The sequence below is a fragment of the Manis pentadactyla genome, chromosome 3 (genome assembly GCF_030020395.1).
Source record: "Manis pentadactyla isolate mManPen7 chromosome 3, mManPen7.hap1, whole genome shotgun sequence".
NCBI lineage: Eukaryota > Metazoa > Chordata > Mammalia > Pholidota > Manidae > Manis > Manis pentadactyla.
In genome coordinates this window covers 58,414,728-58,438,522 of record NC_080021.1, presented here as the reverse complement: position 1 = coordinate 58,438,522, position 23,795 = coordinate 58,414,728, and the positions used below count along the sequence as shown (strand labels likewise).

Sequence of the window (23,795 nt, the reverse complement as noted above, 5' to 3'; positions counted from 1 at the left end):
ATCTGGCCCGGGGGTTTTGTTCTTTGGTAGTTTTTTGATTACCGCTTCAATTTCGTTGCTGGTAATTGGTCTGTTTAGATTTTCTGTTTCTTCCTGGGTCAATCTTGGAAGGTTATATTTTTCTAGGAAGTTGTCCATTTCTCCTAGGTTTCCCAGCTTGTTAGCATATAGGTTTTCATAGTATTCTCCAATAATTCTTTGCATTTCCGTGGGGTCCGTCGTGATTTTTCCTTTCTCGTTTCTGATACTGTTGATTTGTGTTGACTCTCTTTTCTTCTTAATAAGTCTGGCTAGAGGCTTATCTATTTTGTTTATTTTCTCGAAGAACCAGCTCTTGGTTTCATTGATTTTTGCTATTGTTTTATTCTTCTCAATTTTATTTATTTCTTCTCTGATCTTTATATGTCCCTCCTTCTGCTGACCTTAGGCCTCATCTGTTCTTCTTTTTCCAATTTTGATAATTGTGACATTAGACCATTCATTTGGGATTGCTCTTCCTTTTTTAAATATGCTTGGATTGCTATATACTTTCCTCTTAAGACTGCTTTTGCTGTGTCCCACAGAAGTTGGGGCTTAGTGTTGTTGTTATCATTTGTTTCCATATATTGCTGGATCTCCATTTTGATTTGGTCATTGATCCATTGATTATTTAGGAGCGTGTTGTTAAGCCTCCATGTGTTTGTGAGCCTCTTTGCTTTCTTTGTACAGTTTATTTCTAGTTTTATGCCTTTGTGGTCTGAAAAGTTGGTTGGTAGGATTTCAATCTTTTGGAATTTTCTGAGGCTCTTTTTGTGGCCTAGTATGTGGTCTATTCTGGAGAATGTTCCATGTGCACTTGAGAAGAATGTATATCCCGCTGCTTTTGGATGTAGAGTTCTATAGATGTCTATTAGGTCCATCTGCTCTACTGTGCTGTTCAGTGCTTCCGTGTCCTTACTTATTTTCTGCCCAGTGGATCTATCCTTTGGGGTGAGTGGTGTGTTGAAGTCTCCTAGAATGAATGCATTGCAGTCTATATCCCCCTTTAGTTCTGTTAGTATTTGTTTCACATATGCTGGTGCTCCTGTGTTGGGTGCATATATATTTAGAATGGTTATATCCTCGTGTTTGACTGAGCCCTTTATCATTATGTAGTGTCCTTCTTTATCTCTTGTTACTTTCTTTGTTTTGAAGTCTATTTTGTCTGATATTAGTACTGCAACCCCTGCTTTCTTCTCACTGTTGTTTGCTTGAAATATGTTTTTCCATCCCTTGACTTTTAGTCTGTACATGTCTTTGGGTTTGAGGTGAGTTTCTTGTAAGCAGCATATAGATGGGTCTTGCTTTTTTATCCATTCTGTTACTCTGTGTCTTTTGATTGGTGCATTCAACCCATTAACATTTAGGGTGACTATTGAAAGATATGTACTTATTGCCATTGCAGGCTTTAAATTCGTGGTTACCGAAGGTTCAAGGTTAGCCTCTTTAGTATCTTACTGCCTAACTTAGCCCGCTTATTGAGCTGTTATACACACTATCTGGAGATTCTTTTCTTCTCTCCCTTCTTGTTCCTCCTCCTCGATTCTTCATATGTTGGGTGTTTTGTGCTGTGCTCTTTCTAGGAGTGCTCCCATCTAGAGCAGTCCCTGTAAGATGTTCTGTAGAGGTGGTTTGTGGAAAGCAAATTCCCTCAGCTTTTGTTTGTCTGGGAATTGTTTAATCCCACCGTCATATTTGAATGATAGTCGTGCTGGATACAGTATCCTTGGTTCAAGGCCCTTCTGTTTCATTGTATTAAATATATCATGCCAATCTCTTCTGGCCTGTAGGGTTTCTGTTGAGAAATCTGACGTTAGCCTGATGGGTTTCCCTTTATAGGTGACCTTTTTCTCTCTAGCTGCCTTTAACACTCTTTCCTTGTCCTTGATCTTTGCCATTTTAATTATTATGTGTCTTGGTGTTGCCCTTCTTGGATCCTTTCTGTTGGGAGTTCTGTGTATTTCCGTGGTCTGTTCGATTACTTCCTCCCCCAGTGTGGGGAAGTTTTCAGCAATTATTTCTTCTAAGATACTTTCCATCTCTTTTCCTCTCTTCTTCTTCTGGGACCCCTATAATACGGATATTGTTCCTTTTGGATTGGTCACACAGTTCTCTTAATATTGTTTCAATCCTGGAGATCCTTTTGTCTCTCTCTATGTCAGCTTCTATGCGTTCCTGTTCTCTGATTTCAATTCCATCAATGGCCTCTTGCGTTCTATCCATTCTGCTTATAAACCCTTCCAGAGTTTGTTTCATTTCTGCGATCTCCTTTCTGGCATCTGTGATCTCCTTCCGGACTTCATCCCATTTCTCTTGCGTATTTCTCTGCATCTCTGTCAGCATGTTTATGATTCTTATTTTGAATTCTTTTTCAGGGAGACTGGTTAGGTCTGTCTCCTTCTCTGGTGTTGTCTCTGTGATCTTTGTCTGCCTGTAGCTTTGCCTTTTCATGGTGATAGGAATAGTCTGCAGAACTGGGACGAGTGACGGCTGGAAGGACTTCCTTTCTTGTTGGTTTGTGGCCCTCCTCTCCTGGGAGAACAGCGGCCTCTAGTGGCTTGTGCTGCGCAGCTGCGCGCAGACAGGGTTTCTGCTTCCTGCCCGGCTGCTATGGAGTTAATCTCCGCTGTTGCTGTGGGCGTGGCCTGGCTCGGGCAGCTACTCCAAAATGGTGGAGTCGCGTTGGAGCAGGAGCTGCTGGGAGGCTATTTATCTCTGTAAGGGGCCTCCCTGCTCCCTGCAGCCCAGGGGTTAGGGTGCCCAGAGATCCCGGATTCCCTACCTCTGGATTAAGTGACCCGCCCTGCCCCTTTAAGACTTCCAAAAAGCACCCGCCAAAACAAAACAACGCCCACCAAAAAAAAAAAGAAAAAAAAATTTTTTTTAATTAAAAAAAATAAAAAATAAAAAAGGGTGTTCGTTCGTTTTTCTTTATTCTGCGGTGCCAGCCTCAGGCCTCTGCTCACCCGTCTTTCTGCCCTGTTTCCCTAGTATTGGGGTCCCTATCCCTTTAAGACTTCCAAAAAGCGCTCGCCAAAACAAAACAGCAAAAAAGCAAAAAAAAAATGGTCGCGCGCTTTTCTTATGCCCTCTGTCGCCCAGCCTCCAGTGCCCGCTCACTGTTCTTGCTGCCCTGTTTTCCCAGTATCGAGCGCCCTGCACTCTGGCCCGGATGGCTGGGGCTGGGTGTTCGGCAGTCCTGGGCTCTGTCTCCCTCCCGCTCTGCCTGCTCTTCTCCCGCCGGGAGCTGGGGGAAGGGGCGCTCGGCTCCCGCGGGGCCGGGGCTTATATCTTACCCCCTTCGCGAGGCGCTGGGTTCTCTCAGGTGCGGATGTGGTCTGGATATTGTCCTGTGTCCTCTGGTCTTTATTCTAGGAAGGGTCGTCTTTGTTATATTTTCATAGATATATGTTGTTTTGGGAGGAGATTTCCACTGCTCTACTCACGCCGCCATCTTCTGCCCCTCCTTCCGTGTTTGTGGTTTTGAGATGAGGTTTCTGCATAACTTCTCACACTGACATCTTGTAGGACTAATCTCTTGTTATGGAATATTTTTAAATGGCTTTACTTTGTTATAATTTTCTTTTTACTAAAGTAAAATTTCAAAGAAAAAAATAGCTCCTTTAATTGCTTTTCTAGGATTCTCTATATTGAATTTACTTGAGGTATGACTGAACATATAATGCAGGTTGGTTACTTACTTTTTCTTGACTTACAAAATTTTTCTTAACATGCTTTTTCAGAAATCCATGAATACAGATTTGTGCCTTCTATTCATCTTCAGTTTGTGTGAGGTGTGTGATGTGCACATTTTAGCTCAACTAAGTACTAAGTTTCTGTTTGTGAGAGCAAATCAAAGAATATTAACAATTTGATCTGACTACCTACATTTCTGTATTTGGAATGAGTCTTACATTTGTTACTCATGGGAGAATTATTAAGAGTTTGATAGTATACTTACTTTAAAACCTACAAAACCATATTTATGAGTTAATTTTAACACATGCAGTACTCCAAGGTTTACAAACTCAAATGCCAGACTGGTTGGGGGCATGGTAAGCAGAAGAGTATGTACTAGTCTAAAAGGTACAGCCACTACTCACCTCCAGCTGCAGTTGCAATTCAAGTCCAGTGTTACCATATCTTTTGGTTTTCCAAGAAAAGCCAAAAAAATGCACATATTAATGCAAATTTTCTAATTTTTAAATGTCTATATGCTTATTTAAAAAGTCATTTTATAAATCTTTTTAAAGTAAGTCATTTTATAAATCCTTGGACCAAAAGTTTATGACCTTTCCATCAAGAAAAGGAAAGTCAAAACATCTGACTGATGCCAAGTCCCTTAGATGGTGGTGGAAGGGTACAGTTATGGATTTGTTTCAGTGAGCTGAAACACTGGGAAAGAATCCTTAACACATAAGGGTCTCTCTAAACCAAAGACAAGTTTGTAAACTGAAATGCCAAATAAAACTAAAAGGTAGCCAGGAATAGTACACTTTAAGCCATAATACCAGTTTTATAACTCCACACAATATATTAAAGGTATTTAAACAAGCATCTTGGAAAAAAATAGATCTTTCATACAGACCCAAGGATGAAACATTCTATAGGCTCAACACACACACAGCTATGAGTTGCCCTCTAGAGGTAGTACAAAAATAGTAATACTAAGTAAGCAATCAACGATAAGAGCAGCTACCAGGATCCTCTGTTGGCAGCCACTAATGTCATCCACAGTAGCTACCACCAGAGCACTGAGAAGACCACTGCTCAAGGGAAGAGCAGAGAGAGTATCAGCTTGGGGGTTCATCCTACTTGCAACCACTTTCACTTTCCCCTATGACTTGCTTTCTCTTTACCTGCATTGATAGCTCTTCCCTTTTCCCTCTGTTCCCTCTCCTCCCCCTCCTGCTTCCTCTTCTTTTTTGGGAGGAAGACTTTCATTGAAGCTATGGTCTAATTAAAATATCCTTAGATGACAGGAAGATCCAGTAGTAAATCAATCAGTTAAGCATTTACTGAAAATAATTCAGCCATCAAAGCCTGTTCCTAAAGTAACATAATCTCTTTAAAACTGTGAAAAATATTTGGGCTAAGATTAGTTATGATAGTAAATATTTCCCCCTAGGTTTTAGAAAGTAATTGAGTATTCTCAACTATTTAAGAAGATCTCTTGAGATTTTTAGTAAATCCATCAAGATATTATTACAGTATAAAATTATGAGTAATTCTTCTGAGGTAAAATGGACATATAACATTATAATTATTTCAGGTATACAACATAATTATGTGATTTGTAAATGCTGTGAAATGATTACCACATAATAGGTACAAAATTTCTTTTCATGAGAACTTTTAAGATCTATTATCTTAGCAACTGTAGTATTAACTATATTCTCCATGCTGTTAACCATATAGTTAATCATTATTAACTATTATCACATCCCTAGAACATACTGCTTTTATAATTGGAAGTCTGTACCTTTTGACCTCCTTCACACCTATTTACCCCCTCTTCCCCTCACCCAGCCTCTGGCATACACTAATTTGTTCTCTTTCTATGAGCTTGGTTTTTTTATTTGTTTAGACTCAACATTTAAGTAAGATCATATGGTATTTATCTTTCTCTGTCTGACTTATTGCTAACACAGTGCCCTCAAGGTCCAACCATGCTGTTTCAAGTGGCCAAGATTTCTTTCTTTTCTTATGACTGGATACTATTCCATTGTATATTTAGACACATTTTCATTATCCATCCATCAACAGACACTTAAACAGTACCCATACCTTAGCTGTTATAATTAATGCTGCAATGAACATGGGGGTACATGCATCTTTTTGAGTTAAATGTCTTCATTTTCTTTGGATAAATAACCAGGAATGCAACTGCTGGATCACATGATATTTCTAGTTTCAATTTTTTGAGGACTCTCCATATTGTTTTCCATAGTGGCTATGCCATCTTAAATTCCCACCAATATTATGCAAGGTTCCCCTTTCCACCACATCCTCACCAACACTTGTTATTTCTTGTCTTTATGACAATTGCCATTCTAACAGGTGTGGGGATATCTCATTGTGGTTCTGATTTGCATTTCCCTGATGATTAGCGATGTTGAGCACCTTTTCATGTATGTCTTTTTTTGAAAAATGTCTAGTTAGATCTTCTGCCCATTTTTTAATCAGGTTGTTATTTCTTTGTTGTTGCTTTTATTTATTTGTATGAGTTTCAAATATTTTTGATCAGATACATGACTTGTAAATATTTTCTCCCATTCAGTATACAGAAAGTATAAAAGTGTTGATTGTCTGGTGTTAAGTACACTGGAAAATGATAACCTCAGAGCTGTATGTTCCCAGCTAAAGGTTAATGTGAAGGACCTGAAAGTATCTGTGGCTGTGCTAAAAGAAATCTTCATCTCCTTTAGCCTCAAGCCTGAGTTTCCTAAAAAACAAACCCAAAGCCTAATTGTGCAGATGACTGAATGACAATGCAAACTGAATTTCCAATTTTTCAGATTCCCTAGTGTTAAAGTTAGGGCATTGTTAGGAAGAAAGTGATTCCTGAAGATTAGAATGGGACAAATAGGCAGATGCTGATGAACCTTGGGACCATAAGCCCTTAATGGTCTACCCTGAGGTAGATGCAAGCGACCACTGAACCTAAGCATCCATCTCTACCACTCCTCATTGCTTCTAGACCTGTATTGTTAAATATGGTATCTACTATAGATACATGTGGCTATTTAAATTTAAATTCATTAAAATTAAATAAAATTTAAAATTCAGTTCCTGAATTGTACCAGCCACATTTCAAGTGCTCAGTAGCCATATGTAGATAGCATATATGTAATAGGATACTTCCATCATCACATACAGTTCTACTGGATAGCACTAGACTTATAACCAAACTCAAACCTCAGCAGACCCCAAGGGGTGATATACAAAACATACTCCATGAGGAGGTGCAATACACATTGAAAGAATTGCATGATTTTGCTAATTTATATCACTAGAAACTGGGAGTGTGCGTGGGAATGGATCCTAAGGGTACTGGATCAAGGTGAGGGGAAGATCATGTAACTTCAAGCCAAACTTACTAATATGGCCTTACAAAGCAGAGATTCAGGTACAATGTGTGGCTTTTAATATAGTTTGCTTGGTTGGTTGAATGAAACCTGAACTCAAAGACAGACTTCTCTAGATGAAGCTGAAATACCAGAACTTCCTTAGTATACACAGAGGAAGAGATCCAAAGGCTCAGAGAGAGTGAAATGTTGGAATTGATTTATTATTTATGACTTGTTCACTTAGTCCCTCACTATGGCCCCAGGAGGATTTGTAAGATACTCACTTCAAAAAGAAATCCATTTGTGAGGGGAGCATCAGCCCTGAATTGCTGTGTGGTGGCTAATCTCTCTAGGCCAGGACTGAGAATGGGAACTGCTGCCAAAAAGAGTTCCCTGAATTCAGTGGAGATGATGAGATCCTGAAGTGGCAGGGGTCAGGTCAGCACTTACTAGCCATCAACATGGTGGTGTTCTCTTCACGCAGCAGAGCACAACCAGTAACCAAAATCGTCTGATCTGCAGAGCTATATGGTGTTGGCTTGTGGATTACTGTGCCCCTAGAAATGAAATACACGGACAACCTCCTCTAGTTCTAATGAACAGTCTTTTATCACCACAAATAAATGTCGTGGCCTCTCAACCAATTCTCAGACCCTAAGCCTTCTGAACAAAGAGAAGGTCATTCACGCTGAGGAAGGAATCTCTGACATAGCCAAAATTTTGTAGTACCAATCTTCCTCTTACTTTCCCAAAGCGAGCTGTGGCTGTTTACTAGGACGTCCATTAGGGAAAGATAAATAATCACTTTTCAGGGATTATCTGAACTGACACTAACTCTTGAAGACACAACTCACTACCACGTAGAACAGGAGCATATAGGGGTCACAAGATAAATGAAGTTTTAGCTCAGGTCCATTCTTTGAACCCAGTTATCTACCCAGCTCCAGAATGCACAACTGTAAGAGCTACAACTGAGTGATGGGTAGAATTCCCGCACTGGTTCTTTTTTTTTTAATTACAGAATTACTGATATAGTCTTATGAAGGTTTCACATGAAAAACAATGTGGTTACTACGTTCACCAATATTATCGAGTACCTGCCCCTACCCCATTGCAGTCACTGTCCATCAGTGTATTAAGATACCACAGAGTCACTATTTGCGGCCTCTGTGCTATACTGTGTTCCCCATGATCCCCCCCACACCATGTGTGCCGATCATAATACCCCTCAATCCCCTTCAACCTTCCCCCCCTAAACGCCCTCCAACACCCCTCCCCTTTGGTAACCGCCAGCACCTTCTTGGGAGTCTGTGAGTCTACAGATGTTTTCTTCATTCAGTTTTGCTTTGTTGTTATACTCCACAAATGAGGGAGATGATTTGGTACTTGTCCTTCTCCCCCTGGCTTATTTCACTGAGAATAAAATCCTCCAGCTCCATCTATGTTGTTGCTAATGGTAGGATTAGTTTCCTTCTTGTGGCTGTATAGTATTCCATTGTGTATATGTACTATCTCTTCTTTATCCATCCATCTACTGATGGACACTTAGGTTGCTTCCATATATTGGCTATTGTAAATAGTGCTGCAGTAAACATAGGGGTGCATATGTTTTTCTGAATCTGAGAACTTGTATTCTTTGGGTAAATTCCTAGGAGTGGAATTGCTGGGTCAAATGGTATTTCTGTTTTTAGTTTTTTGGGGAACCTCCATATTACTTTCCACAATGGTTGAACCAGATTACATTGCAACCAGCAGTGTAGGAGGGTTCCCCATTCTCCACATCCTCGCCAGCATTTGCAGTTCTTACTCTTTTCAATGTTGGCATCCTAACTGGTGTGAGGTGATATCTCATTGTAGTCTTAATTTGCATTTCCCTAATAATTAGTGATGTGGAGCATCTTTTCAAGTGTCTGTTGGCCATCTGAATTTCTTTTTTGGAGAAGTGTCAGTTCATATCCTACATCCATTTTTTAATCAGGTTATTTGCTTTTTGGTTGTTGAGGTGTGTGAGTTCTTTATATATTTTGTATGTTAAACCCTTGTCGGATATGTCATTTACAAATATATTCTCCCATACCATAGGATGCCTTTTTGTTCTGTTGATGGTGTCCTTTACTGTACAGAAGCTTTTTTAGCTTAATGTAGTCCCATTTGTTCATTTTTACTTTTGTTTCCCTTGCCCAAGGAGATGTGTTCAGGAAAAAGTTGCCCATGTTTATATTCAGAGGAGATTTTTGCCTGTTTTTTTCTAAGAGTTTTATGATTTCATGACTTACACTCCGGTCTTTGATCCATTTCGAGTTTACCTTTGTGTATGGGGTTAGACAATAATCCAGTTTCATTCCCTTGCATGTAGCTTTCCTTTCCAGTTTTGCCAACAGCAGTTGTTGAAGAGGCTACCATTTCCCCATTGTATGTCCATGGCTCCTTTATTGTGTATTAATTGACCATATGTTTTTGGGTTTATAACTGGGCTCTCTAGTCTGTTCCATTGGTCTATGGGTCTGTTCTTGTGCCAGTACCAAATTGCCTTGATTACTGTGGCTTTGTAGTAGAGCTTGAAGTCAGACAGCATAATCACCCCCTGCTTTATTCTTCCTTCTCAGGATTGTTTTGGCTACTCAGGGTCTTCTGTGGTTCCACATGAATTTTAGAACTATTTGTTCTAGTTCGTTGAAGAATGCTGTTGGTATTTTGATAGGGATTGCCTTGAATCTGTAGATTGCTTTAGGCAGGATGGCCATTTTGACAATATTATTTCTTCCTAACCATGAGCACAGAATGTGTTTCCATTTATTGGTATCTTCTTTAATTCCTCTCATGACTGCCTTGTAGTTTTCAGAGTATAGGTCTTTCACTTCCTTCATTAGGTTTATTCCTAGGTATTTTATTCTTTTTGATGCAATTGTGAATGGAATTGTTTTCCTGATTTCTCTTTCTGCTAGTTCATCATTAGTGTATAGGAATGCAACAGATTTCTGTGTATTAATTTTGAATCCTGCAATTTTGCTGAATTCAGATATTAAATCTAGTGGTTTTGGAGTGGATTCCTTAGGGTTTTTTATGTACAATATCATGTCATCTGCAAACAGGGACAGTTTTAACTTCTTCCTTACCAATCTGGATGCCTTTTATTTCTTTGTGTTGTCTGATTGCCGTGGCAAGGACCTCCAGAACTATGTTGAATAAAAGTGGGGAGAGTGGGCATCCTTGTCTTGTTCCCAACCTTAAAGGAAAGGCTTTCAGCTTCTCGCTGTTAAGTATGATGTTGGCTATGGGTTTGTCATATATGACCTTTATTATGTTGAGGTACTTGCCCTCTATACACATTTTGTTGAGAGTTTTTATCATGAATGGATGTTGAATTTTTTCAAATGCTTTTTCTGTATCTATGGAGATGATCGTGTGGTTTCTGTCCTTTTTGTTGATGTGATGGATGACGTGGATGGATTTTTGAATATTGTACTATCCTTGCATCCCTAGAATAAATCCTACTTGATCATGATGGATGATCTTTTTGATATACTTTTGAATTCAGTTTGCTAATATTTTGTTGAGCATTTTTGCATCTATGTCCATCAGGGATATTGGTCTAAGTTTTTTTGTGGTGTCTTTGCCTGGTATTGGTATTAGAGTGATGTTAGCCTCATAGAATGAGTTTGGAAGTATTCCCTCCTCTTACACTTTTTGGAAAACTTTAAGGAGAATGGGTATTAGGTCTTCACTAACTGTTTGACAAAATTCAGCAGTGAAGCCATCTCATCCAGTTTTCTTCTTAGGTAGTTTTTTAATTACCAATTCAATGTTGCTGGTAATTGGTCTGTTCAGATGTACTGTTTCCTTCTGGGACAGCCTTGGAATGTTGTATTTTTCTAGAAAGTTGTCCATTTCTTCTAGGTTATCTAGTTTGTTAGCACATATTTCATAGTATTCTCTAATAATTCTTTGCATTTCTGTGGTGCCTGTAGTGATTTTATCTTTCTCATTTCTGATTCTGTTTATATGTGTAGACTCTTTTTTCTTGATAAATCTGGCTAGGGGGTTATCTATTTTGTTTGTTATCTCAAAGAACCACCTCCTGCTTTCATTGATTCTATTGTTTTATTCTTCTGTATTTTATTTATTTCTGCTCTAGTCTTTATGTCCTCCTCCTACAGACTTTGGGCCTCATTTGTTCTTCTTTTTCTTGTTTTGTTAACTGTGAGTTTAGACTGTTCATATAGCATTGTTCTTTCCTGAGATAGGCCTGTATCACAATATACTTTCCTCTTAGCATGGCCTTCACTGCATTCCAGATTTTGCGTTGTTGAATTATTGTTGTCATTTGTCTCCATATTTTGCTTGGTCTCTGTTTTCATTTGGTCATTGATCCATTGGTTATTTAGGAGCACATTGTGAAACCTCCATGTGTTTGTGGGACTTTTCATTTTCTTTGCGTAATTTATTTCTAGTTTCATACCTTTGTGGTTTGAGAAGCTGGTTGGTACAATTTCAATCTTTTTTAAATTTACTGAGGCTCTTTTTGTGACCTAGTATATGGAGTATTCTTGAAAATGTCCCATGTGCACTTAAGAGAATGTGTATCCTACTGCTTCTGGGAAGCGTTCTGTAGATGTCTGTTAGATCCATCTGTTCTAATGTGTTTTTCAGTGCCCATGCCTCCTTACCTATTTTCTGTCTGGTTCATCTGTCCTTTGGAGTGAGTGGTGTGTTGAAGTTCTCCGACAATGAGTGCATTACGTTTTATTTCCCCTTCTAATTCTGTTAATATTTGTTTCACATATGTTGATACTACTATGTTGCGTGCACATTTATAATGGTTATATCATTGTTGAACTGAACCCTTTACTATTATGTAATGTCCTTGTCTCTTGTTGCTGTTTTGAAGTCTACTTTGTCTGACACAAGTACTGCAACTCCTGCTTTTTTCTCCCTATCAGTTGCATGACATCTTTCTCCTTCCCTTCACTTTTAGTCTGTGTGTTCCTTTGGGTTTGAAGTGAGTCTCTTTTAGGCAGCATATAATTGGGTCTTGTATTTTTATCCATTCAGTGACTATGTCTTTTGATTGGTGCATTCAGACCATTTACATTTAGGGTGACTACTGATAGGTATGTACTTATTGCCATTGCAGGCTTTAGATTCATGGTTACCAAAGGTTCAAGCGTATCTTTCTTACTAAGAGTCTAACTTAACTCACTTGTATGTTATTACAAACACAATCTAAAGGTTTTTTGTTTTCTCCTCCTTTTTCTTCCTCTTCCATTCCATATATATTAATATCATATTCTGTACTCTTTGTCTAACCCTTGATTGACTTTGGGAGTATTTGATTTAATTTTACATTTGATTAGGAATTTACTGTTCTACTTACTTTACTGTGGTTTTATTATCTCTGGTGAGTGCTATTAAACCTTAGGAACACTTCCATCTATAACAGTCCCTCCAAAATGCACTGTAGAGATGGTTTGTGAGAGATAAATTCTCTCAGCTTTTGCTTATCTGGAAATTGTTTAATCCCTCCTTCAAATTTAAATGATAAACTTTCCAGGTATAGTATTCTTGGTTCGAGGCCCTTCTGCTTCATTGCATTAAATACATCATGCCACTCCCTTCTGACCTGTAAGGTTTCTGAGAAGTCTGAGTTTTCCTTTGTAGTATGTGATCTTTTTTGTGTTTCTGACTGCTTTTAATAGTGTCTTTATCCTTGATCTTTGCCATTTTAATTATTATATTTCTTGGTGTTGACTTCCTTGGGTCCCTTGTGTTGGGAGATCTGTGCACCTCCACGGCCTGAGAGACTATCTCCTTCCCCAGATTGAGGTAGTTTTCAGCAATTACCTTCTCAAAGACACTTTCTAACCTTTTTTCTCTCTTCTTCTTCTGGTACCCCTATAATACAAATGTTGTTCCATTTCGATTGGTCACACTGTTCTCTCAATATTCTTTCATTCCTAGAGATCCTTTTTTTATCTTTTTGCCTCAGCTTCTTTGTATTCCTCTTCTGTAATTTCTATTTAATTTATAAGCTCCTCCACCATATCTAGTCTGCTTTGAAAACCTTGTATTTTATTCCATGATTGGATCTCTGTCCTAAATTTGTTCCTTGGTTCTTCAATATTTTTCTGTACCTCCATGAGCATCTTCATGGTTTTTATTTTGAAATCTCTTTCAGGGAGATTGATGAGTTCAGTTTCATTTGACCCTCTTTCTGGTGTTTGTGGGATTTGGGTTTGAGCCAGGTTCCTTTGATGTTTCATATTTCATGTGGTGCCCTCTAGTGCCCAGAAGCTCTACTCTCTGGACTTGTTCAACTTCTGGAGTGATCTCGGGGATCCCAGGGGATCGGTCTGGTGCCCTGTTCCATGAGGTCTGCTCTTTTCTCCAGGTGTATGAAGTCTGGCACAGCCTTCTTTCCTGTTGCTCTTTTAGGATTAGTTATATTAGTTATATTTTCATATTATATGCGTTTTTGGAAGGAGGCCTTGTCTCACCTCTCACACCACCATCTTTAATCCCACCCTTGGCACACTGGTTCTTTAATCCGTGGAATGAAGGCTATTAAGGGAGGAAACGTCAAGTGAAAGACATTAGAACTTCCCATACCTTCCAAACAAGTAAACTGAAGACAGTACTACAATCCTGGAGGACAACAACAATTATTGCCACTACCAAGGACTTAGGAGATCCAGGGTGGTGATTCCTATCACATCCCCTTTCGACTTGCCTATGTGGCCCTGCAGAAAACACATGGGTCATAGACAATGACAATTTATTATCATAAACTTAATCAAGTGGTAATTCCAATTGCAGCTGTTGTCCCAGATATGGTTTCATGGCTGGAGCAAATCAAATATCCTCAGCAGTTGGTATGCAATAATTGATCTAAGAAATACTTTCTTTTTCTAAACCTGCTATTAAAAACTGTATTATTCAGGGTTACATCAATTCTTCAGCTCTGTGTCATAGTCTAGTCTACAAGGACTTTTGACTGCCACTTCATCCACTGGACATGATGCTGGTCTGTTACACATGCTGACTGGACCCAGAAGTAGAAAGTTGTGACTACTCTCGATATATGGTAAGACACATGCCAGAGGGGTGGGACATAAATCCCAGAAAGTGCTGGGGCTTGGTCAAGTTCCTAGGAGGCCAGCAGTCTGGGACATGTTGATACCCTTTCTTACCACTGAGAAAGCACAATACCCAGTAAATCTCTTTGAATTTTAGATGCAACAAGCACCTTATTTGGACATGCTTTTCCAACTCTTTTACCAAGAAACCAAAAACCTGCCAGTTTTTAGGGTGATGCAGAACAAAATAAGGCTCTGCAACAGGTCCAGGCTACCAGTCAAGGTATTCATCTACTTGGGATTTACAACCCAGCATATATGGTAGTCTTGAAGTACCTGAGGCAGACATAGATGTAGAGTGGAGAGATCTGTACAGGTGAATCATAAGGCAGAGCTGGAGTGGCCCTGAAGGACAGTGGTACAGGAGTAGCCTTCCAGTGGGCAAAACTTTAAGTAGTACACCAGAAGGATCATTTTTATTGGAAGAGATGGCCTACGGTAGGTTCTACACTGATTTGTGTGAAGTGATTAATGATTTTTCCTGATGACCTGGGATTTAGAAGTAACATAAGATTAGAAAATAGGTAACAAGGTGTGGGAAAGAGATAGGTGTATAGACTTCTCTGAATGGGCAAAGTGAGAAAATAAATGAGTCACATGTAAGTGATTCCTTCAGCAGAGAAGAATCTTAATAATCAGGGGATGAGATAATCAGTCCTATAGATGTCAGTCAACCTCTTTCCCCAGCCACTCCTGTCCCGCACAAATGAGTTTATAACCAAGGTTGCCATGACAGCCCGAATGTGCTTCTTTCTTAGTGGTAGAAGGCGTATCTCAATATGTTCCAGACCACTGGCCAATAAAAACTTTCACCAAGGCCCCTGGTTTTTTTGTGGAATGGAGGTTATGCATGGATTAAGGAACAGTGAGTTCTACTCACTCAGGCTGATCTGGCTACAGCCACTGCTAAATGTGCCAACAGCAGAGACCAACACTAAGCTTCCAATAGAGCCTCATCCCCCTAGGAGGATCAGTCAGCACCTGGGGGAAGTCTGATTACATTAGACCATTCCATGTAGATAGGACAGTGATATATTATCACTGGAATAAACACTTACTATGAATATAGATTTGCCTTCCCTGTTCACAAAGCTTCTTGCAAAACCACCAATTTATAGACTCTCTTACTCATTTGTCATGGAATTCCACACAGCATTGCTTCTAACCAAATAAATCATTTTACAGGAAATGATGTGGGATAATGGCTCACACTTATATGGAATTCACTAGTCTTTAGCAGTACTGGGCCTGACAGACTAGTGAACTGATCCTTTTTTTTAATTAAACTTTCTATTTTAAGGTCATTGTGTATTCACATGCAATTATAAGAAATAATTCATAGAGTTCCTCTACATCCTTTACCCAGTTCTCCCAATGGTAACATCTTGTAGGACCACAGTAAAATATCACAACCAGGAAATTGACACTGACACAATCCATCAACAGCATTCAGATTTTGCCACTTTTAAATGTAATTATTGGTGTATGTATTTAGTTCTATATGGTTTTATTATATGTGAAGATTGATGTATTTACCACCATAGTCAAATTACAGAGCAGTTCCACCCCCACATGGATCCCTCATGTTGTCCTTTTATAATTCCCCATCTTTCTTTTACCCTCCGCTTCCCATCTCTAGTTCTTAACAACTAGTGATGCTTTCCATCTCTATAATTTTGTCATTTCAAGAATGTATATAAATGAACTCATACAGTAAATAACCCTATGGAACTCGCTTTTTTCACTCAGCACAACTCCCTTCAGAGCCATTCAAGTTGTTGTGTACATCAATTGTTCATTCCTTATTGTTGCTAAGTAGTATTCCAGGGAATGGATCCTACCAGGGAATCCTTCCAGGGAATGTAGTATGGATGTACCACCATTTGTTTTATCACTCACCAGCTAAAGGACATCTGGGCTGTTTCCAGCCTTTGGCTATTATAAATAAAGCTGCTATGAACACGTGAGTACAGGCTTTTACATGAAAATAAGTTTTCATTTATTTGGGAGAAAGACTCTCTGCCCCACAGAGCACCCATCTCCTTTGGTACAACCCAACTGTCCCAACTTGGACAGTTGGCCAGAGGTGTCCTGAATTACTCCTGGACTGGTAGTCTGACAGCTGTCAACAGCAGAGTGCCCAAAGCTTTAAAATGAGAGGCAAACCCAAACTGAATCAAGTTTAATTTTATTCCCGAATCCCTACAAACTAGGATATACTCAAATGTAGTAGTTTCCTTTATCTCCACTGTTATTTAATGCTGATAGATAAAAATAAACTTAAGGGCTGTAATCATGTTACAAAAGCACATATAATCAAAAGAAAAATTTAATATAACCCAAAAACATTTATGTAAGGCTGGAGGCACCAGAGGGAGGAGTGAGCATGTCGGACACTGATGACATGCCAAAGTCCCTGGCTGCTGCCCCCTCCCACGTTGGACACTGATGACGTGCCAAAGTCCCCGGCTGTTGCCCCCTCCCAACCTGAAAAATGTACCTTGGGCTAGCCAATCCTTGCACCGCTGTAAATCTAAGCTCTGCCTCCCCCTACTCACTGCCTGTCTACTTACCTGCAACTTCCCCAGCCTCCATTTGTGTAGACTGGGAAATCTCGCCCGGGGAATTGCGTTCAAATAAACTATCTGGCCCTTTGTTGCCTCTCTTCACCTGCTTATTTCGGCGAGAATTTATCTTACAATTTAAAGAGGGGAGTGAGATTTCTGAGCAAAAATGAGAGTTAAGAAAAAAACACAAATAGTAAAAACTAACATTGACTTGGAAAGTTATAAAAGAATCTGGGTATGATCAAATCATATGACCACTCATGAAATAATATACATAGAGAATATATCAATTTTTTTTTAGGAAATGTATAGCATTATTTATAAGCATATTATAGCTGTTGATAAAAACCTACTTTCCATAGAGATTCCCATCTACCTTAATTCACTTTCATTTTTTTATATTAACTGGTCATTTCCTCTAAACATGCTTTGAAAATACTAGACTCAACTGTGAAACTAAACATTTCAGAAGATTTTTATTACTAACTCAGAGATAACTCACCTAGAATGGTATAATATAAAGATCAGCTGGCACCATGGTTAAATCTAGAAATGTTTTTGACATTCTTTTACATATTTGTTTTTAAAACACTGGTGTATTTTTTAAAGTTGTGACTGTAAAGCTAGTGAGAAAACAACGGGTTAAATAAAACCATATAATATTCTGCTATACAAATTTAGTAGACTTAAAACTTATACTAAAAATAAGTTTTTCCCCCTCGTATTAAAGCAAATCCTTTAAATAACATGTGTTTTGGATTTTTCCAGTATTCTAAAAGGACAAAATATTTGACTTACATATTCTGTCTTCTAGAATATTCAAGCATTTTGAAATCATATCAATAAAAATATTCATGGGAGAAATAACATTTAAGCATGAAATCTAAAATAAAAGTATAAACCATCTTGTAACATCAGTATTCTACATAAATAAGCTAAAATAGTAAAATGTTAGTCTCTGTTTTAAAACAATAAAATGTTCTACCTTGTGGCCTCAAAACTCTTCCTGCTAACCAATTTTTCAATGTGCTGAAAAGTGCTATGTCGCCCTCTATCGCTAAGAAACAGTAATAATCACAAAACAGGACACCAATTCTTTGCTCAATTACTGCCACCTTGTGGCTATGGGTCATCTTCTACAGCACAGCTTCCACTTGGCTTGACAAATTCTAATTATCTGTTGCTCAAGTGACATAAAAGGGTTAGAGGTATTCAACAAAAATTTTTATGGAGAAAAAGGTATCTAACTTAAAAAAAATCTTTAGTAAGCATTAACGAGGCCCTCCATACATAAGAAGGTATTATGTTCATTACAAAAATAAAAGGACTTGGTCCCTATTCTCAAAAATAGAAACAATTGGTTGAAGAGAGATACATAAGCCAACACTGAAGGTAATGAACAAAAGGAAAAAGTGGATAAGTGAGCATAGGTGAATATGGCACCTACAAACCTCCCAACAGAACAATCTATTTCAGGTCATACTTGAGATCCCGTTAACTAGTACCCTCAATGAAACTTTAGGATAAGGCATTTATGATGAACTGCCCTTGATTAAATTCTGCCTGGGAGGAAAGTTCCTTTCGGGATAACTTCACTCGTTCTGAATATCACTTATTTCTGAGGTACACATATACATATATGTCTGTATTTTAAGGATAAGAATCAAATTAATGGATACAATTTCAACTTTGATCACTATACATGCATATTTTTAAATCCAATACTAGGTCAACCAAGATAAAATTTTTCATTTATAATTATTCAACCATCGAGCTATATAAATTTAATTCCAATTCAAATCAACAAATATATATTCAACGCCTACTTAGGTGTAAGCATTATGTAAGAAACCAGGATAGAACAATTACTCAAATGACTTCCCTGTAACTGAAGAGTTGTGTGTGTACCATAAAAGTAGTATAAAACAAAGCACCAGGATATTCATAAAAAGTTTCTGCTGGGTAGTGAGAGGACAAATGTGTAAAAGAAGAGGTGATTTCTACACTGGAATTTGCAGGCAGGGAAACTAATTTCAGGGAAAGAGTTAAGATAAAGAAATAATGAATGTCTTCAAAAATTTTTTTTAAGTGGAAACCATATTGCAAATGAAATCTTACACAGAGCTCCAATATGTGTAACATAAATGTAGTATTTTATTAGGATAAGTATGTTTTATGAGTTTAAATTGATATCATTTACTTATTATGAAGTCAAAAGCTGTGAACATGCAGTTATTTCAATAAAAATCAAAAACTGATATCAGGGGTGAGGAATAACCCCAACTCCCAATTTCTATATTGTTTTTATTTCCAATACCAAGAAAATCCATTTACACGACACGGATGGGGGGTGAGGAAAGAGACACTGTTGTGCACAGTAAGTGGGAGTGGTGCAAACAGGCTGTATCTACCAAAACTCAGATTGTGTGTACACTTTGACCCAGCATGTATCTCATACGTATTCAAAAAACGTAAATGCTCACTATAGTACTGTATTTAAACAAAAAGGCAAAACAAAACAAAAAGACAGAAAACCTAAAAGCTCATTAATGAAGGTGTAAGTGAAATTATGCTATAGCCATGCTATGAATACAAAGCAAGTACTTTTTCTATGAGGTATGTTTATATATACATCACACATACATGATGACAAGGAAAAATATTTAGTTACACTTAAGTGAAGATAGCAATTTTCAGCAGTAGCAATTAAAATACACTGAGTGCTTATTAAACATCTAGTGCTTGTGCTGTTTAATAAATTTAATCTCATAAGAATCCCATGACAGAATTTCCTTTTATAAAAATGGAAAAGAATATATATAGATATTAAGTAATTTTCCAAGGAAACACAGGTAGTTTATAGAAGAATTAAGAGTCAAAACAATACTATCTTAATCCAGAGCTTAAATTCTTTAACAGTAAGTAATAATATAGTTCAAAACAGTACCAACCAATTTGTGTGTTTTTAAGTATATATATATTAATAATTAGCTTGTATTTCTAGATATGACGATACAAAAAACTCTGGGGGTATATATTTTTTAAAAAACCATTCTTCAACCTGGAAAAAGTGGGGAAAGGTAAAGAGGGCTTATATATTTCCCATAATAACCTCTGTGCTATTTAAATTATCCTTTTAAAATAGGAAAATATTACTTTAATATGTCGTAAACGATTTTTTCACAGATTATGATCACACAATAAAGATGTACTTTTTATTCATCTTGTAATCTCAGGATACTCTTCATTAAATATATCCAGAAACTTCAAAAAGGAAAGTCAAAGTCTTTTCACAAAGTTGAATCTCTATCAACACCCAACAACTGCACAAATTTCTTATTATAAATATGTCAGAAAAGCACTGAAATGTCCAATGAATACTAAAACTAAAACTAATGTGGTATTTTCAGTTTTCCTGTTACTCTTAAAATTGTTTTTGCTCAATTGATTATTTTGGACAAACACATTTAACTGATATGCTCCAGCCTGTACTATTCTCAGTTGTACAACTGTGTGTGAGCAGTTACATGCAGATGTCAGTTCAAAGACAGCCCAGGCACAACTGACGTTCAACTATGCATTACATGCATTCATTCATTCACCCATTTGAGGAACACTTACGGAGTGCCCACTAAGAGTCAAACACCATGCTAAGTGCTGGGACATAACAGAACAAAACAAGGTCTCGCAGGAAAAGGTTTATTCTGAAGTATGCACTGGTTTTTCTGGAGCCACAAAACACATTAACGATTACAAATGTCCTTAAATCGGAATTAAACAGAATGGCATGTGTGTGGTTTTTCAAATAAAAGCTTTATCATCATTACTTAAGCAAGCAGTGGGATTTAATTCAAAGAATTGTACGATCCTGAAAGCATCTTTGTGAAACTATTCTCTGGAAGGCAGGAGGCTGGAGGAGAAATGGCTGGGACCACATAGAAACTAAAATGTACTGAGTTAAAACTTAGCCTGTGACAGTCACTGTGCTGGGACCACTTCAAATGTATTATTTCATTTGACTTCTCAATAACCCCAATTAAAGGATCATCTCCACTTTGAGATAAGAAAGCAAACTCAAGACTAAACTCAGGCTAAGTAATTTGTCCAAAATTACTCAGCTTAGTAAAATAGCTGATTCAACCTCTGAAACCAAGCTTAAACTTTACCTTCTGCACTGGAGTGGGTCCTGAATGGCAGCAGGCCAGTGACAAGAGAGATGTTTATTTAACCTTGAAGACAGTGTGAATGAAGGTTTACAAGATTCTCAAGTAAAGGAAAAAAAGCATCTCATTAAGTCTGATTATAGAGTCCAACTTTAGGAAGAGCACTCTGTCCATAGCATGTATAATGACTTAGACCAGGGAACAACTTAAGTCAGTTGTATCTATCAGTAAAGGTGTCCACAAATTGGAAATGCTCTTTGCATGGAGACTATAATCCAACCTTCTGGTACCCTCACTCCTCCCTAAGATACTTCCTTCCTTCCATTAAACTAAGAAGTCAAGGAATATTAACAAGAAATAGGTGAGCCACATGTCACAACCAAAGAGATTTAAGCTCCATTTATCTAGTAGAATGATGTTCTCTACACTGCGTTACATAGAGAACAACTACCCAGATAGCCTCCATTCAGCTCCATTCAAGCTGCACTGAGCAAATCTAATAGATGTGCTGGGACCACCAGGAAACAGTCCAGTCTACTCCTGCAAAAACGGAAGAGGAGGGAAGGGAGTGGAATCTTGATCACTCTCAAATACCTTAGTTGTTTCTTTCATTAAAAAAAAAAATTACTGCCTACCACTGAAACCCCCAAGTTTAAGAGCCATTCTGAATTTCAAACACTTAGTTTACACGTTGTCTTGTCAATGGGTTTCAGCCCGGGCAAGATCGCTTTGGATTCAGTGTGACCAAAGAAATTGACCGCAAAACGCTCTTTGGGGTGAAAGGGTTTATTACCCGGCTTGTTCTCCGGCCGTAAGTCGAGTACTAGCGTCTCTGCCTCCACCCAGAGCAATGGGCCAAGCCCTTTATATAGCACAATAATAGCTCATTGCCTAAAGGTGTGGAAGCGGTAGCCCAGCAACAGGCCAGTTATATCATCAGGTGGTTTAAGTTCAGTGAGGATCCTGGCCATAGGAACCCAACTTCCCCACACATGTGATGCTGTAATTTTCATTCTTGCCACAATTAACTCAGCTGTTGAGAATTATTTTCTAGGAGTTTGTGAAGGTTCCTGGAATGTGGTGATATGGCCAGGTTGGGGATATAAGTGAAAAACGTTGCAAAATGAGAAATAGAGAAATTCCTCCTATATAAAACCTATATAAATATTTTGGGGGAAGGAAATGAATTATATCTCTGTTTCCTATCTTACTGCACCTAATCCAAAGCCTCCCATTAAGGATGGATCTAAAATCCATCCATTAGATGGTTTCTAATTAGTCACTGGCATTCTGTTAAGATTTTATGACTTCTCCAGGTATATGGTAGACAAAATAATGCTCCCACTGCCGCCCCTCCCCGCCCACCATGGCCAAAAAAAAGATGTCCACATCCCTGGAACTTGCAAATGTTACCTTCCATAGCAAATGGTAATCAAATTGCAGACGGAATTAAGGTTGCTAAACAGCTGACCCTAAAATTCGAAGATTATCCTGGATTATCTGTGTGGGCTCAAAATAATCACAAGGGATCTTCAAAGTGGAAGGCAGAAGCAAAAAGAGGTCAGAGTGATGCGATATGGAAAAAATTCAACCTCCGGTGCTGGCTTTGCAAATGGCAGAAGGGATCTAGTGAGCCAAGGAATGTAAGCATCCTCTACAAGCCGGAAAAGGCAAAGAAACAGACTCCACCTAGAATCTACAGACGAGAGTAATCCGGCTAACACCTTAATTTTAGCCCACTGAGACAGCTATCAGACTTTTCACCTATAGCACTAAAATTAATAAATTTTTGCTGTTTTCAGCCACTAAATTTATGGTAATTTGTTAGGCCAGCAAATAGAAAACAATACACCAGGCTTCTGAAACTAATCCTTGGATCTTAGAAATGTCAACGATAATTATTAACGATTACTTACTAAATTCCAGGACAGTACCAGTCTGTGAACTGTTTGGCACTGGTCCACAAGGAGATAAGCACAGAAATTGAGTTTTTATATAATTTAATATTGCCAAGCATCCAATTTCATGTCTGTTAGATCTAATAATAATAAAACTTGTATTTGTCTATTCCATTTTATAGGTAAAATTGTGATATTTCCAGAACATCTCGCTTGGCTTTAGTGCATTCTCAGGGAGGGGTAGAGAGAAGTGGATCTTTTGTGCATCAGCGTATCAATAGGTGACTCAGGGGTGGAGAAAATCTCCATATCAACGGGTAATCACCTGGGCAACGGAGGGCTTATCTGAACCTGAGAGGTTAAGGAGAGGGCTGGCTGGCTTCTGCTGGTGCAGGAGAGAGGAAGGGCCCTGGACTGCAGTTTTTAAGCAATAAATGGGTTTTAAACTTTTTTTCTCCCTTTGACTAATTTCTATTTTAGAGGTATTTTTCCCGGGATTTCCTCTCCCCAGACTTAAACATTTCATTTATCTAGTAATTGCATCACATTTTACAAAAGTATTGCCTCAAACAAAAATCTTATATTAAAAAAAAGTCATTTACAGAAAAGGAAAGGGAAGCACTGACAGATTATTACAAATCACTTGCTCAAGTTCACAGAAACAGTAATTCTCTCATTCACCTGCCCACTGAATAAACAATTATAAAGAGCCTTGTACACCAGACACCAAGCTCCGCGCTGGAGCTACTGTGTGGAGCTAGGTAGCAGAGCCCTCACTCTCCATGAGTGAGTCCAATTGGCCTCCGAGTCCCAGGAGGCGCCCTAGTCCGCCTCACTGGCAGCGCTCCCCGTTGGTTTCCCTTCCAGCACTCGCCTCCAGGGGTACAAGAGCGGAGTGTGGACCACGCAAGTCCAGCATGTAAATACTGTACAAAAGCAAAACAAA

General features: G+C 38.4%; 1 protein-coding gene across 1 annotated transcript in view; it reads right to left on the bottom strand.

Annotated features, from left to right (window-relative positions):
- LOC118929399 (tumor protein D52) overlaps positions 1-23,795 on the bottom strand; it is a 288,249-nt gene that overhangs the window by 143,281 nt on the left and 121,173 nt on the right. The gene's annotated exons all lie outside the window — the stretch shown is intronic.